The sequence below is a fragment of the Eriocheir sinensis genome, chromosome 20 (assembly GCF_024679095.1).
Source record: "Eriocheir sinensis breed Jianghai 21 chromosome 20, ASM2467909v1, whole genome shotgun sequence".
Classification (NCBI taxonomy): Eukaryota; Metazoa; Arthropoda; class Malacostraca; order Decapoda; family Varunidae; genus Eriocheir; species Eriocheir sinensis.
The window spans coordinates 3,245,451-3,261,413 of NC_066528.1; the positions used below are offsets into that span (position 1 = coordinate 3,245,451).

At 49.6% G+C, this 15,963-nt stretch overlaps 1 long non-coding RNA gene across 1 annotated transcript; it reads right to left on the minus strand.

Annotated features, from left to right (window-relative positions):
* Positions 1-11,819: 11,819 nt before the first annotated feature.
* On the minus strand, positions 11,820-12,346 carry LOC127001389 (uncharacterized). Its single transcript, XR_007755241.1, has 2 exons — positions 11,995-12,346; positions 11,820-11,853 (listed from the first exon to the last, which is right to left on the minus strand). It is a non-coding gene; the product is annotated as an uncharacterized LOC127001389 (long non-coding RNA).
* Between the last annotated feature and the right edge of the window lie 3,617 nt (positions 12,347-15,963).

The window sequence follows — 15,963 nt, forward strand, 5'->3', positions numbered from 1 at the left end:
CTTCCGTTGAATAGCGTCAAGTGGTCCTCTCAGCCGTAATGGCGCGCCCCGTCGTCAAGTGGCAAACCTAATGCTGCCTTCTATGGCGCGCCGATGTGCATGAGAGGAAAAAAATAAACTGAACAACAGCTTTTGTTTGCCCGTCTCTGAATAATGAATATTCTCCGGCGTGTTCCTTCCGCGCACTGTTTTGAAGTGGAGCGAACTGACTTAGTTGCTATTTCTGCCTTCAAGGTCAGGGCTGCCGGTGCAGGTAGAGGACACAACAGCACGGTAAGCACAGCCTGCATACACAATCCCGCTGTGCTACGAGGCTGCCAACCTGCCTGAAGCACACCGCCGCCAGATTGCAGGAAGACAGCTCTCGCGATGACGGAAAGAAGAGAGAACACGTTGCACTACAAGAGAGGCGAACTGTTTTACACGAGTGGGAACATTGAACTTACAAACACCAAACAAAGACATACAAAGGGAAAAAGGAACACGTACAATCAGGCCTGGCAAAGTGGTGGTGCGCGCGGTCCCCCATGTGCCTGCAGTGGTGCGGAGAGGCCCCCATGCACCTGCCGCCGAGGCCTGTGTGTTTACACTCACGCCCCGCCACGCCAGGGACACGCCCGCCTCACTTCCTGCGCCTTCCCTGCACCTCAACCCGTCCCCTGTTTGTTCCCTTGGCGGAGAGAGAGAGAGAGAGAGAGAGAGAGAGAGAGAGAGAGAGAGAGAGAGAGAGAGAGAGAGAGAGAGAGAGAGAGAGAGAGAGAGAGAGAGAGAATGCATAATTATAGACATTTGGCCTTTCTTTTCCTGTGCTTTCTCTCCTATGATAAATGTGGATATGTATGTGTGTGTGTGTGTGTGTGAGAGAGAGAGAGAGAGAGAGAGAGAGAGAGAGAGAGAGAGAGAGAGAGAGAGAGAGAGAGAGAGAGAGAGAGAGAGAGAGAGAGAGAGAGAGAGAGCGAGAGAGAGAGAGAGAGAGAGAGAGAGAGAGAGAGAGAGAGAGAGAGAGAGAGAGAGAGAGAGAGAGAGAGAGAGAGAGAGAGAGAGAGAGAGAGAGAGAGAGAGAGAGAGAGAGAGAGAGACTAACTAATAATTTACATTTAAACTTCCTTTTCCTCTTCTTTCATTTCTGCGACGAACGACTTTTTCCTTAACAATTGTATCAGGAACGTGGATGGTACACACACAGAGAGAGAGAGAGAGAGAGAGAGAGAGAGAGAGAGAGAGAGAGAGAGAGAGAGAGAGAGAGAGAGAGAGAGAGAGAGAGAGAGAGAGAGAGAGAGAGAGAGAGAGAGAGAGAGAGAGAGAGAGAGAGAGAGAGAGAGAGAGAGAGAGAGAGAGAGAGTGTGTGTGTGTGTGTGTGTGTGTGTTAAAGGACAACGCTCGAAGGGTGGGAGGGAGAAGAGAGGTGGGGTAGCGAGCGGCCCCTCACGGAACACCAATAAAATAGACAGCCATGCATCACCCAGCAATTGGAAGTACTGGAGGGCAGCGCAAAAACTCGGGGCAAAGGGACGTTTTCTGAAACACTTAGGTCCCCAGGCACAAGGATTTCGTAGGAGTTTTGGGCATTTTCAGAGGTACTTTTGTGACCCTTGTGGTAGTTTGATCCTTCTTAAGTACCGTGAACGTGAAAAAACACTCATCAAAACGCGATGAATTTTCTTTTGGGCCTTTGGAAATAGTTGACATGGTGTGGAAGCGTCTGAGGGTCATTTTCTTAAACATTTCCCCTCCCAAGCACACACATTTCACAAGGCTTTCGTAGGAGTTTGTGGGCCATTTCCAGCGGCACTTTCATAACCCTGGTAGTAGTTTGATCCTTCTTATGTACCGTGAACGTAAAAAAACACTCATCAAAACGCGATGAATTTTCTTTGGGGCCTTTGGAAATAGTTGACATGAGGTGTGGAAGGGTCTGAGGGTCATTTTCTTAAACATTCGGTCGCCAAGCACACACCTTTGACAAGGCTTTCGTAGGAGTTTAGGGCATTTCCAGAGGTACGTTTATGACCCTGGTAGTAGTTTGATCCTTCTTATGTGCTGTGAACGTGAAAAAGCACTCATGAAAACCCGACTAATCTCGTTTTGGGCCTTTGGAAATAGTTGACTTGAGGGGTGGAAGCGTCTGAGGGTCCCCAATTACACACATTTGACGTAGGTTTGGGGCATTTCCAGAGATACCTTTATGACCCCGGTGGTAGTTTGATCCTTCTTCTGTACCGTGAACGTGAAAAAGCACTCATGAAAACCCGATTAATCTCCTTTTGGGCCTTTGTAAACAGTTGAGGTGAGAATACCGTGAGGTGGAAGCGTCTGAAAATGCCAACCAAACACCTGTCGCTCTCCTTTAGGCCGCCGCTGCCGCTGCTGCTGGAAATTGGCGTGTTAGTGCAGGACAGCGACCCGGGTGACCGATCGGCAGGCGGGTCATTCGTCATGGGAGATAGAGGGAGCCGGTGTGCCCGCGAGACGAAACACGAGTCATTGATTTCGTTAGTCGTTTACCAGGAAGACTTCACTCTCGTCATTGCCTTTTCCTCGTCACTTAAAATGTTATGGAGTAAGAAGTAAACAACATATATAGAAGGTTACAGCAGAGGTCATTGATTTGGTTAGTCGTTTACCAGGAAGCTTCACCTCAACCTTTGTCCTTTCCGTCTCGCCTAAAATGTTATGTAAGGGAGTAAAGTTAGAGGCATATGATATATCTGCGCGTGGCCTCGGTGCTCATCTCCGTCACATTAACCCTGGAGCCTGTGGTGGATGAGAAAATGTTATGTGGTGAAGAAAATAGACAACCCTTTACTTAAACAACGAAGAAGATAAAAACAAAGGTCCTTTATCTCTTTACTTATTTGCTATTCTCCTTGAAACCTTCGCCCTTGCCCTCGGCCTTTCCTCGTCGCCTAATATGGGATGTGGTGGAACGAAATATTTATAACGTGTAATCACCGTGAAACATAACAGCCGAGTCCATTCCAGTCACGACTATTCATGACTCAGCAACACGACTAAATAATACCTTTCCAGCGATAGAGATAAGAGTTTCAACCGAGGGAGTATCACGTTTCCCCTCCTAAAGCTTTGTGCACTTCAGCAGATGTCTATTATCAAATGTCACACGGTCACACCTCTGTTAGGCGATGCTCTTCAATTCTGAGACACAGGTGAAGGCACAGAGAAGGGGAGGAGGCGAGGAAGCTGAGGTGAGGGCTGGATGTAAGGAGATCAGGGTCGGTATCAGACGTTTCCACCACTCACGTCACCTATTTCCAAAGGCTAAAAGGGAAATCAGTCTGGCTCTCATGAGTGTTTTTTTAGGTTTCACGGTACAAAAGAAGGATCAAACTACCACTAGGGTCATAAAACTACTCCTGGAAATGTACACAACTCCTTCGAAAGCGTCGTCTAATGTGTGTGCTTGAGAAATGTGTATAAGAATATGGCCCCAGAAAAGTTAAGGCTAAAGGATTGGCGGATCGAGGAAAGGAAGGCGAGCTGAAGGTGAAGGAACAAGAGCTGGGACTGACCATTGGAGACAGAACGGAGGGTGAGCGGAGAGGTGGCGGAATAAAGTGTGTAAGGACGTAGGGAGAACAGACTGAAGAGGCCAGAAAAAGAGGAAAGGGGCATTTGGAAAGGAAGGCGAGCTGGAGGTGGAGGAACAAGAGCTGGGACTGACCACTGGGGACAGAACGGAGGGTGAGCAGAGAGGTAGCGGAATACAGTGTGTAAGGACGTAGGGAGAACAGATAGACAGAGGGTAGGAAAGAGTTAAGGGACGTGAGGGAAGGAAGGCGAGTTGGAAGGTGGAGAGTTGGAGTCGAGTGGGAGTGGGAGACTGGCTGGTGGGTAGGAGGGGGTGGAGGTGGGTGTGAGAGAGGAGAGGAAGGAGGAATCAGAGCTAAGAAAAAGGAGGAGAAGGTGGAGAAATGACATCACGGAGACTGGTGGGTGGGCGGGTAGGTGGGTGTGGGTGTAAGTGAGTGGGTAGTGGGTGGGTAGGAGGTGGTTGGTGGTTGTCTAGAGAAGAGGAAGGAGGAATCAGGGCGGAGAAAAAGGAGGGGAAGGTGGAAAAACGACATCACGGAGACTGGTGGGCGGGCGGATGGGTGCGGGTGTATAAGTGGGCGGGTAGGAGGTTGTCTAGAGAAGAGGAAGGAGGAATCAGAGTCTACACCAGAACAACTAACGAACCTACACCATACAACTGTACACTCCTGGGCTGGTATTTTAAGACTCTTCTCACATCAGCTATTTCTAAAGGTCAAAGAGGGGATCAATCGGGTTATAGTGAGTTTATTTTAGGTTCACGGTACAGAGGAAGGGTCACACCACCACCAGGGTATTATAACTAACCCTGGAAATGCCCACAACTCCTACGAAAGCCTTGGCAAATATGTGAACTTGGGGGACAAAATGTTTTAAAATACGACCCCTTCTGTCTTTCCTATTCCCCCACCTGTACCTTCACTAACCCACTTCCTCTTCGTACTTTGCCCTTGATTAAAAAGAAGTCTAAGTAAAGGAAAAGGAGGAGGAGGAACGGCATCACGGAGTTGGGTTAGTGGATAGTGGCGGTGGTAGTGAGTGAGTGGTTGGGTGGTGGTGGAGGGGGGCAGCGTGGTTCAGGCAGGCAGACACAGTGCAGGTGGGGCAACACGGTGTCCGTCAGCCTCACGTCACTGTCTGTTTTAAACCTGTTCCGCTTACCGCCTCTCTCTCTCGCGTACTCTTCTACTTCTTCTTCTTCTTCTTCTTCTTCTTCTTCTTCTTCTTCTTATTATTATTATTATTATTATTATTATTATTATTATTATTATTATTATTATTATTATTATTATTATTATTATTATTATTATTATTATTATTATTATTATTATTATTATTATTATTATTATTATTATTATTATTGTTATTATTATTATTATTATTGTTATTATTATCATTATTATTATTATCATTATTATTATTATCATTATTATTATTATTATTATTACTACTACTACTACTACTACTACTACTACTACTACTACTACTACTACTACTACTACTTTTACCGCCAGTACAGACAGGACGGTAAGAAGGGCAATAAGAGACCCCTGGTGATGATGCGAGTCTATATTTTCTCGATCAAACCTGTCGAGCAAAGTTGAACACATCAGAATACGTATCTTTCCGTTTCCGTTATTCTTGATCATATATGGGCATGCAATTACTGGACTAAGGTGTATACATTATGGATCTGGCATGGAGAGAACACACTGTCGTCCTACTTACACGTTCAGGGTCTGTTTGAAGCTTCTCGTCACTTTACGTTACTGTAGGGAGGGCGGAGATACCATCACACACGTCCAGCCAGGACACCGTTCCTTAACTATCTGCCCCTCGACTATCCTCCCTGTAGCGCCTCCGCTGTAGGTCATGTAGATCATGACCCCAACCATACCAGGGCACTTCTTGTGGCGTTCCTTGTCCTATCGGGAGGCCCTGCTGACTGGTCATAACACTTCGGAGAGATTTATTACCCGTGTGAGTCGCCTCCCTTACTCCTTCTCCCTTTTCTCTATCTTCCATTTCCTTCCTTTCTTTCTTAACCTTCACTTACGTATGGGCTTCGCTAGCGGGCTGTAAAACTCCCCCCTTTGGGCGGGCACGCACGCCCAACCAAACCAAATCAGAAACCAGCAAAGACAAAAAGGCGCGCCAGTAAAGTGCAGTAACAGGACAGTGTGCTCGCACCATGGGCCGGAACAGAAAACCTAGAAACTACGAACAAAACACAAGCGGGAAGACGCCAAGAGAACTAGTTCCTATCCAGACCTTCTAGGAAACAGAGTTTAGTTACTGGCCTCACTAGCACATTCCGTGCTGTTCTTACTTTAACCTGCCGAACAATGCCGTCAGTCCCAGGCTTCACGTGCACTATTCTGCCCAGTTTCCACTGATTTCGAGGGACCCCTTCACTGGCCACAATGACCAGGTCCCCTCTCTTGAAGTTCCTGCGCTCCTTAATAGGACCCGACCTCAGGCGTAGGCGCGGTAAGTATTCCTTTAACCAACGCTTCCAAAACTGATCCGCGAGGTACTGTACATGTTTCCACCTTGCGGAACTGCTCTTCGGTCGATGCGCCTCCCAGCGGTGGGCTGCAGTGCGTCCCAGCGCGCAGGATGTGGTTTGGGGTCAGCGCTTCCAGATCACAAGGATCCTCCGATGCTGGTGTGAGGGGGCGGCTGTTGATCACGGCCTCAGCTTCACAGAAGAAGGTATGGAGTCGTTCATCATCTAGGACTTGCGAACCCACGATGGCACGAAGGACCTTACGAACAGTTCTGATTTGCCGCTCCCATATTCCTCCCATATGAGACGCCTGAGGGGGATGGAAGGTCCACTCAATATGCCTCGTAAGGAGTGTGGCGCGCACATGATCATCTTCACTCCAAGTCTGTGCAACGGCTCTAAGTTCCCTTTCAGCGGCGGTCATGTTTGTCCCATTGTCAGATCGAAGACGCGTTGGTACTCCCCGTCGCGCAGAGAACCTGGTCAAGGCGTTAAGGAAAGCATCTGCGTCTATTGACATCAAGACTTTTAAGTGAACTGCCCTTGTTGCCATACAAGTGAAGATACATCCCCAGCGCTTCAATGGCGCGCGGCCTCGGCCTTGTTTAACTAAGAACGGTCCAAAACAGTCTACACCCGTGGAGGAGAATGGAGCCGCTCCTGGTGTTACTCGCTCCTCTGGCAAGGGAGCTTGCCTCTGGTGAGGGGTCTTCCAGTTGTTCCGTCGACACACGAAGCAGCGCCGCAATATTGTATCAACCTTTCGTCTGATCTGTGGCACCCAGTAGTTTTGCCGCACTAATGCCACGGTGTGTTCCCGTCCCGAATGGCCAGCCTCCGTTTGATGTACCTCTCGTATGATGAGTTCCGTCACTGGATGCTCTCGAGGTAACAGGATGGGATCGTCCTGAGTCTTGAGGTGACCACTGGATAGGCGGCCCCCTACTCTCAGCAGGCCTTCTTTATCAAGCCAGGGTTCTAGAGTGTATATCGTGCTCTTTCGTGTAATGGGCGCACCGTGTTGCAGGGTCTCAAGTTCAGCGGCATAGTGCTCCTGTTGCACCTTCCGAAGGATGGCAGTCTTTGCCTGGCGTAGCTGGGGAACCGTGAGTGGTGACGGTGAAGGTCGATCATCAGGTTTTCTTTGTAACCATTCAATGAACTTCTTAATCCATGCAACGCCCTTTTGCAGGCGATACCAAGAAGAATAGTGTGCCCACAACAATCCCAGATCTTTACCTTCTGTTGGAACGTCCGACCTGTGAGTGCCCGTGTCAGTTGAGCAGCTTATGACTTCCGGGTCAGACACCAGGTCGGCAGGTAACAGAGGCCGGTCAGGCCATTGGCTTTCTTCCAACCACAGAAACGGTGGCCCCGTTAACCATCTGCTCTGTTGAGTCATCTCTGATGCCGACAGACCTCTTGTGGCATCATCAGCCGGGTTCAGCGCCGTCGGCACATGTCGCCATTGACTCGGATCAGATGTATCCCTGATGATTGACACCCTATTGGCCACAAATGTGCGAAAGCGTCTCTCTGTATTTGCTATGTACTGGAGCACTAACATGCTGTCAGTCCAAAAGATCGATTTCTGAACCCGTGTATCAAGCTCCCTTTGTAGGTACTGGTCCATCTTAACGGCCAGAACTGCTGCACTCAACTCCAACCTTGGTATGGTTTGTTGCTTCAAAGGGGCTAGCTTAGCCGTGCCACACAAATGCACAATGGACACCGTTAGAGCCGGCAAATCGCAAATAGGAAACGATTCCATATGCCTTCTGGGACGCGTCACAAAAATGGTGAAGCTGTGCAGGATTTGTGGTTTCCGACATATCTCGCGTGTAGCAGCGAGAAATGCTCAGATGAGCGAGTTCCTTCAGTCCGCTCTTCCATAGGTCCCATTCTCTCCTATTCCCTTCTGTCAGAGGCTCATCCCAATCCTTTTGTCTTCTGCACTCATCTTGGAATATCATCTTTGCTCGAATAGTATAGGGGCTCACAATTCCCAGCGGATCGTAAACCGAGCTGACTACGCTTAGTAACCCACGCTTCGTTGCGAGTTTGCTTCCTGGGTTGGCGCTAATAGCCAGTTGGTCAGCTTGTAGGTCCCATCGAACTCCTAAGGCCCTCTCTGTCGGCAGTGTCTTGTGACTGAAGTCGATCTCCTTCACTTCTGCATGCCTTTCTTGTACTGGTATTGAGGCGAGCACTTCCTTGTCATTGCTCATCCATTTGGTGAGTCTGAATCCTTTCGCTGCGAGCACCACTCGCAGATGCCGTGACAGAGTGGAAGCTTCGTGGGCAGTATTCACAGACAGTAACAGATCATCCACGTAGAAATTCTCCTTTGCATGCTTGTGTACCTCCGGATATTCTCGCTGCTTATCCATCAAGGCTCTTTGCAAGGCGTAAGCTGCGCATGAAGGGCTCCACACGCCACCAAAAGGGTGAACTGTCATCCTGTATACGCATGGCCTCGAGATAAGTCCCCTTCAGTCCACCAGAGAAACCGCAACGCGTCCCGGTGTTGAGGTGTAACCTTGATCTGGTGGAACATCGCCTCAATATCCGCCATTATTGCCACTTGGCCTTGTCGAAAGCGAAGTAAGATGCCGAGCAGTTTGTTGGTTAAATCAGGGCCTTGCAGTACTTCGCTGTTGAGGGATGGAATCATATATTGCAGCACAGTCGAAGACTATGCGTACCTTCTGGCTTGTTGGGGTTGAACACCGGGTGGTGGCAAGTACCAGGTGTAATCCGGGTTGACGGTAATTTCTCCTGCTGGAACTAGCTCCGCGTAACCTTTATCAAGTAGCTGCTGAACCTCGGCCTTGTATCTATCATGGAGGTGCGGCTGCTTGAGAAGGCGTCGCCGTAGGGCCGCCAATCGTTCTTCTGCCATGACCCGGTTATCAGGGAACTTGGGTCGTTCATTTCGGAATGGAATAGGCAGTTGATAGTGGCTGTCAACCACCCTGATCGAAGAACTCCATAACTTTAATACTCTTTTGTCATCCACTGAAAGAGCCTTCTCTTCATTGTGCTTTGTCCCTTCTGTTTCTGTCTCTAGCTCCCAGAAGCGTCGCACTTGCACCTCCAACGGGCTGTCCCTCCTCTGCGGTACCCGTAGGCCTACATTGCATCCCGATGTCGCGCTTAAGCGTGGGTATCCCAGAGGCCCATTCACTGTCCAGCCCAGTTGTGTGCGAACCGCAAAGGGAGCACCATCACTTCCTCTCCGAGCCTCTAGCGGTTCCAGTGCTTGAGGATTGTCCAATCCAATCAAGAGCTCAGTAGTAATTCCAGTATTTGTATCTGGAGGTAGCTTTATCCTCTGCAAGTGTTCCCATGGCTCTATGTCCTTCCTTGAGGTCACTGCATCCTTCAAGGCCGTTAAAGTTGGGACAGTACCTGTACCTGTAACGCCAGGGCACGGCTCCATTTTCGCATTCCACACCCTTGACCTCAAGGTCCACCTCCTTAGGGCCACTCCTCCCGCAAAGAGTATCCAGTGTTATGTCAATCGGCCTGCCCTCTGCACCCACCAGCATCTGAAGACGTTCAGTGCAAAATGACCTGTTACTGCCGGAGTCTAAGAGTGCTCTTGTGCGGTGCCCCCCTGTGGAATCCTTCTTCGCTTTTACCAACACCTCCACTACGGGCAGGGCGATTTTGTCCACTGGCAGTCATGCGTCCTCTTGTCTTGCATATCCTGCCTTGTGTTTTACCTCCGGGGTGTATAACGTCACAATCCTCTCGGGTTCTCCATCCTTTCGCTTCTCCGGCCTATGCAACCATCTTGAGTGCTTCTGCGTACATCCTTGTAGGCCACATACTTCCTTGGGCACCTTACATTCACTGGCAGTGTGGCCAAGGCCCAAACAAATATAACAGGCTTGGGCTTTCTTCGTTGCTTCCCAGCGCTCTGCCACGCTCATAAAGCGAAAGTCCCAGCATGCAAATAATGGATGGTTCCTGTTGCAGAGAACACACGGAGTTGGGTTTTGCCTCTTGTCATTTTGGTTTTTCCTTTCTAGAGCGTCACTCGTGCTTACTGTTGAACCATCGTCAGAATGCGATGCCTTGACACAAAGCTGTCGCTCCTGGTTCAGCGGCTCCACGGGGCGCTCTTGTGTTATGTCCATGTCTCTCTCTCCTCGTTGTCCCCTTCTCTCGGAACCTTCTTGTGTCTTCACTTGGAGCATGGCTTGTGCTATTCCCCTTTCGATCTGCTCCGTGAGACGCGCCGCGAGGCGCTCCTCTAGACCACAGATAGCTTCAGAAAGCCTCGAAAATTGAAGTTCCTTCCCTCCAGTCTGGTTGTTCAACTCATCAAAGTCGTCATCGTAGTTGTCCAGCTCACTTTCATCATCGCTCTGCACCTGCTCTTGAAGTTGTAGAGCCAAGGCGCCATCACCATTGTTAGTTTCTACCTTCTCTGGCGAGCTCTTCGAGGGTTCTTCTCCGTGTGTCTGCATTGTTTCCTGGGAGTCTTCTTCGGGATTCTCCATTTTCCTTTCCCTTTCTGTGACCTCCCTTTCAGTCCTTTGGTTCTTTCTGTCGTCTCGGGTAAGTCTTCTCCGGGCTCTGTTGCCCTTTCTGTACCCTGTATCAGTTGCCCTTTCTTGCCCTTTCTATACAATATTTTCTGGGCTCTCCGGGCTCGAGAAAGGTCTCTCCGGGCCCTGTTGCCCTTTCTGTACCTTCCCGTTTATCGGTTGCGCTACTATTTTACCTTTCTGGGCCTTCCTGACCCCGGGAAGGCTTCTCCGGGCCCTTTCCCTTTCTGTTTCTTCCCTTGTATCTCTCTCGCGCAACCCTGCTCCTTTCTCTGGGCTTTCTATCTCAGGGAAGGCTTCTCTGGGCCCCTTTGCCCTTTCCGTTCCTTCCCTTGTATCGTCTGTGCACTCTGTTCAATGTCCAAATTCAACCCAAATTCCCGAACGCCAGCCATAAACCTCTGTTTCATAAAAGGCCTTCACAATTCCTATGGATTTCTCGTCCTATGTGTTATGACCACTTTGGCGGGCGGTCACCTGTATTACCCGTGACTAGCGCTAAAGTCGTCAGTCTGGCACGATTTCCTGCGTGTCAGCTAACCCACCTACAACACAAGCTATGGCAGATTATACACTAGGCGCTCTCACGTGCACCGCTGGTATAGTTTCACAGTTTCACAGTTCAAAGTCCTCACTCTGATAAGTTTCTCTGACCAGCACTACAGTCTGCAGCATGGCTCGACTTCCTGCGTGTCAGCTAACCCCACAACCTCACATACAACACATGCTATAACCGATTATGCACTAAGCACTCTCACGTGCACCGCCGGTATCGTTTCACAGTTTCACAGTGCGCTGAGGTCAGTATGTCGTTGCTAAAAGGCGCCGCCAGGGCAAGCAACGCCTTCCGTGTCACTGTGTTATAACACGGCACAAAAGAACAGTCATACCTTGTGGGAGTAGCTAACTTGGGCCAAACAGCACGTGCCGATCCCGTAGAGTTTCGTCAATGGTCGTGTCGTCCTCGCGGAACGTCGAAGCTGCCTCGCGGCGCGCCGTCTTCGCTCGCTCCAACGTCAAGCCACTCGCAGCCGCTGAGAGCCTCGGCCGCTCGTCCTCGCCTCGACCAGCGCCGTCCCACGTCCACGGCTCCGCCCGCCGTTGGCCTCGTCGTCTCGTCGTATGGCGTGCTGCCCAACGTGTTTGATTTTTACCGCCAGTACAGACAGGACGGTAAGAAGGGCAATAAGAGACCCCTGGTGATGATGCGAGTCTATATTTTCTCGATCAAACCTGTCGAGCAAAGTTGAACACATCAGAATACGTATCTTTCCGTTTCCGTTATTCTTGATCATATATGGGCATGCAATTACTGGACTAAGGTGTATACATTATGGATCTGGCATGGAGAGAACACACTGTCGTCCTACTTACACGTTCAGGGTCTGTTTGAAGCTTCTCGTCACTTTACGTTACTGTAGGGAGGGCGGAGATACCATCACACACGTCCAGCCAGGACACCGTTCCTTAACTATCTGCCCCTCGACTATCCTCCCTGTAGCGCCTCCGCTGTAGGTCATGTAGATCATGACCCCAACCATACCAGGGCACTTCTTGTGGCGTTCCTTGTCCTATCGGGAGGCCCTGCTGACTGGTCATAACACTTCGGAGAGATTTATTACCCGTGTGAGTCGCCTCCCTTACTCCTTCTCCCTTTTCTCTATCTTCCATTTCCTTCCTTTCTTTCTTAACCTTCACTTACGTATGGGCTTCGCTAGCGGGCAGTAAAAACTACTACTACTACTACTACTACTACTACTACTACTACTCTCTCTCTCTCTCTCACACACACACACACACACACACACACACACACACACACACACACACACACACACACATGTTTGCTTCGCGTCTCGTTCTCGTTACCTCGTTTGTTTGTTGAGTTGTGAATCTCGCGCTCCACGCCTCTCTCTCTCTCTCTCTCATACACACACGGAGTTCAGGCAGCAGCAGCGCCATAAAGACAAAACAAACATATACTCAGCGGCGTGTCTGTCATAACGGCCTGGGTCTTCGTGCATTCCTTCAGACTCGTCCCTCGCACACCTTCACTCTCGCCCTCTCCCTCTCCCTCTCCCTACGATAGATTAAGTTAAGTTTAACTAGGTTAGGTAAGGTTAGGGGGAGTCGTCCTTCTCACACCCTCTCCCTCCCTCTTGTCTGCTCGCTAGGATGGTTTCGGTTCCTGCTTCCTAGGTTAGATGGGGTCATTGGAGGTTAAGTTAGGATATGTGTTAGATAAAGTTCGGTAAGGCTAGGTTAGGATAGATGTTAGGTAATGTTAGGTTAGCTAGGTTAGATGACATGAAGGTTGGTTGGGTTACGACTTTCTCTCTCTCTCTCTCTCTCTCTCTCTCTCTCTCTCTCTCTCTCTCTGCATCACACTAATAATTGACAGGTAAAAAACGTGTAATAAATATAGTGCGTGAGCTTTTTAATGCTTCAGACAATAACGAAATATCAGACGACAAGGAAGATGTCACCATAGCAACCAGGAGGAGGGGAAGGAGGAGGAGGAGGAGGAGGGGGAGGAGGAGGAGGAGGAGGAGGGCGTCAGGTGTTGTGTTTCCTTTATTTTCCTTATTTTCCCTTTATTTATTCCCTTATTTATAGTGTTGTGTGTATTATGTGTTGCTAAGCTGAGGGTGTTTGTCTGGCAGGGCGGTGTGTGTGTGTGTGTGTGTGTGTGTGTGTGTGTGTGTGTGTGTGTGTGTGTGTGTGTGTGTTTACGTATAGATGGCAACAAGGAGAGGGAGAGCTCGTGTGTGTGTGTGTGTGTGTGTGTGTGTGTGTGTGTGTGTGTGTGTGTGTGTGTGTGTGTTGAAGGTTGTTTATGTCATGCACGAGGAAAAGGAGAAAAAACGGAGAGCATACTAACAAACTATTGGGTGAGTGAACGTGTGTGTGTGTGTGTGTGTGTGTGTGTGTGTGTGTGTGTGTGTGTGTGTGTGTGTGTGTGTGTGTGTGTGTGTGTGTGTGTGTGTGTGTGTGTGTGTGTGTGTGTGTGTGTGTTTGTGTGTGTGTGTGTGTGTGTGTGTGTGTGTGTGTGTGTGTGTGTGAGTGAACGCGTGTGTTTGTTGAACGGGACTTTTTTCGGCTCTGGCGGTACGTTTGTTTACATTGGCACATGGAGAGGCGTGGAAGGGGTGCAGGGAACCTATACACAGACTCAATCCCTTCCCACTCGACACCTTTCTACGGGTCACCTTCTGCTTGGCTTCGTAGATTGACCGATTGATTACTTTGTCGTCCACCTCCTGGCATTTTCTCTTCCCCTTCTTCGTCCCTCCTCCTCTTTTTCCAATACACAGACTCACTCTCTTTGCACTGAACTCGACACCTTTCTACGGGACATCTTTCGCTTGGCTTCGTAGATTGACCGATTGATTACTTTACCGTCCAACTCCAGGTATTTAATCTTCCCCTTCTTCTTCCCTCCTCCTCTTCTTCCAATACACAGACTCAATCCCTTGGCACTCAACACCATTCTACGGGACACCTTTTTCTTGGCTTCGTAGATTGACCGTTTGATTACTTTGCCGTCTATCTCCTGGTACTTAATCTTCCCCTTCATCCTCGCCACTTGTATGACATGGAAACCAATACACAGACTAACTTTCTTTCCACTGAACTCAACACCTTTCTACGGGACACCTTTTGCTTGGCTTCGTAGACTGACCGATTGATTACTTTGCCGTCCACCTCCTGGCATTTTCTCTTCCCCTTCTTCGTCCCTTTTCCTCTTTTTCCAATACACAGACTCACTCTCTTTGCACTGAACTCGACACCTTTCTACGGGACATCTTTCGCTTGGCTTCGTAGATTGACCGATTGATTACTTTACCGTCCAACTCCAGGTATTTAATCTTCCCCTTCTTCTTCCCTCTTCCTCTTCTTCCAATACACAGACTCAGTCCCTTTGCACTCAACACCATTCTACGGGACACCTTTTTCTTGGCTTCGTAGATTGACCGTTTGATTACTTTGCCGTCTATCTCCTGGTACTTAATCTTCCCCTTCATCCTCGCCACAAGTATTACATGGAAACCAATACACAGACTAACTTTCTTTCCACTGAACTCAACACCTTTCTATGGGACACCTTTTGCTCAGTAGATTGACCGATTGAATCTCCAGAACTATTGTAAATAGGGTTGGTGCATATATTTTTTACCGCATTCCAGTCTTTCTATTCTTTCTTCACTCCAGAACAGTATTAGAACCTTCCTTTAAGTTTTTTGCTTCCATTTTTTTGCCGTACGTAACACTCTTGCAATGTCAGACTCTTGCTCCTCCCTCCTCCCTTCCACTGCATCACCTAGCAGCAGCAGCGAGGTCAGGTCGAGGTCGTGAGGGGGAAGGAAAATGAGACGATAACCCAACCTGTACATTATTCCGGGTCATGGGCGCAAGGCTTCCGCTGGCGTGCCTTGGCGACGTTTGGTGCGTGAGATATCGCGGTGGTGGCGCTGGAGTGGGCGCCGGGCTCAGGGACAGGACGCGGGAAGGTTAAGGAGTGGCTGCAGGCTGGTGGTTTTCCCTCTCTCTCTCCTTGCGTTGTTTCCCTCCCATGAGAAGTAAACTTAGACAGGGAGGCTTTCTTATGACCCCCTGGTGGACGGTACAGACAGACGGGGAGGCTTTCTTATGACCCCCTGGTGGACGGTACAGACAGACAGGGAGGCTTTCTTATGACCCCCTGGTGGACGGTACAGACAGACAGGGAGGCTTTCTTATGACCCCCTGGTGGACGGTACAGACAGACGGGGAGGCTTTCTTATGACCCCCTGGTGGACGGTACAGACAGACAGGGAGGCTTTCTTATGACCCCCTGGTGGACGGTACAGACAGACGGGGAGGCTTTCTTATGACCCCCTGGTGGACGGTACAGACAGACGGGGAGGCTTTCTTATGACCCCCTGTTGGACGGTACAGACAGACGGGGAGGCTTTCTTATGACCCCCTGGTGGACGGTACAGACAGACGGGGAGGCTATCATATTCACACCAGGTGGACTGTACAGACAGACAGGGAGGCTTTCTTATGACCCCCTGGTGGACGGTACAGACAGACGGGGAGGCTTTCTTATGACCCCCTGGTGGACGGTACAGACAGACGGGGAGGCTTTCTTATGACCCCCTGGTGGACGGTACAGACAGACGGGGAGGCTTTCTTATGACCCCCTGGTGGACGGTACAGACAGACAGGGAGACTTTCTTATGACCCCCTGGTGGACAGTACAGACAGACGGGGAGGCTTTCTTATGACCCCCTGGTGGACGGTACAGACAGACAGACAGGCACAGACACACATACAAACATGCAAGTGAATAAACAAACA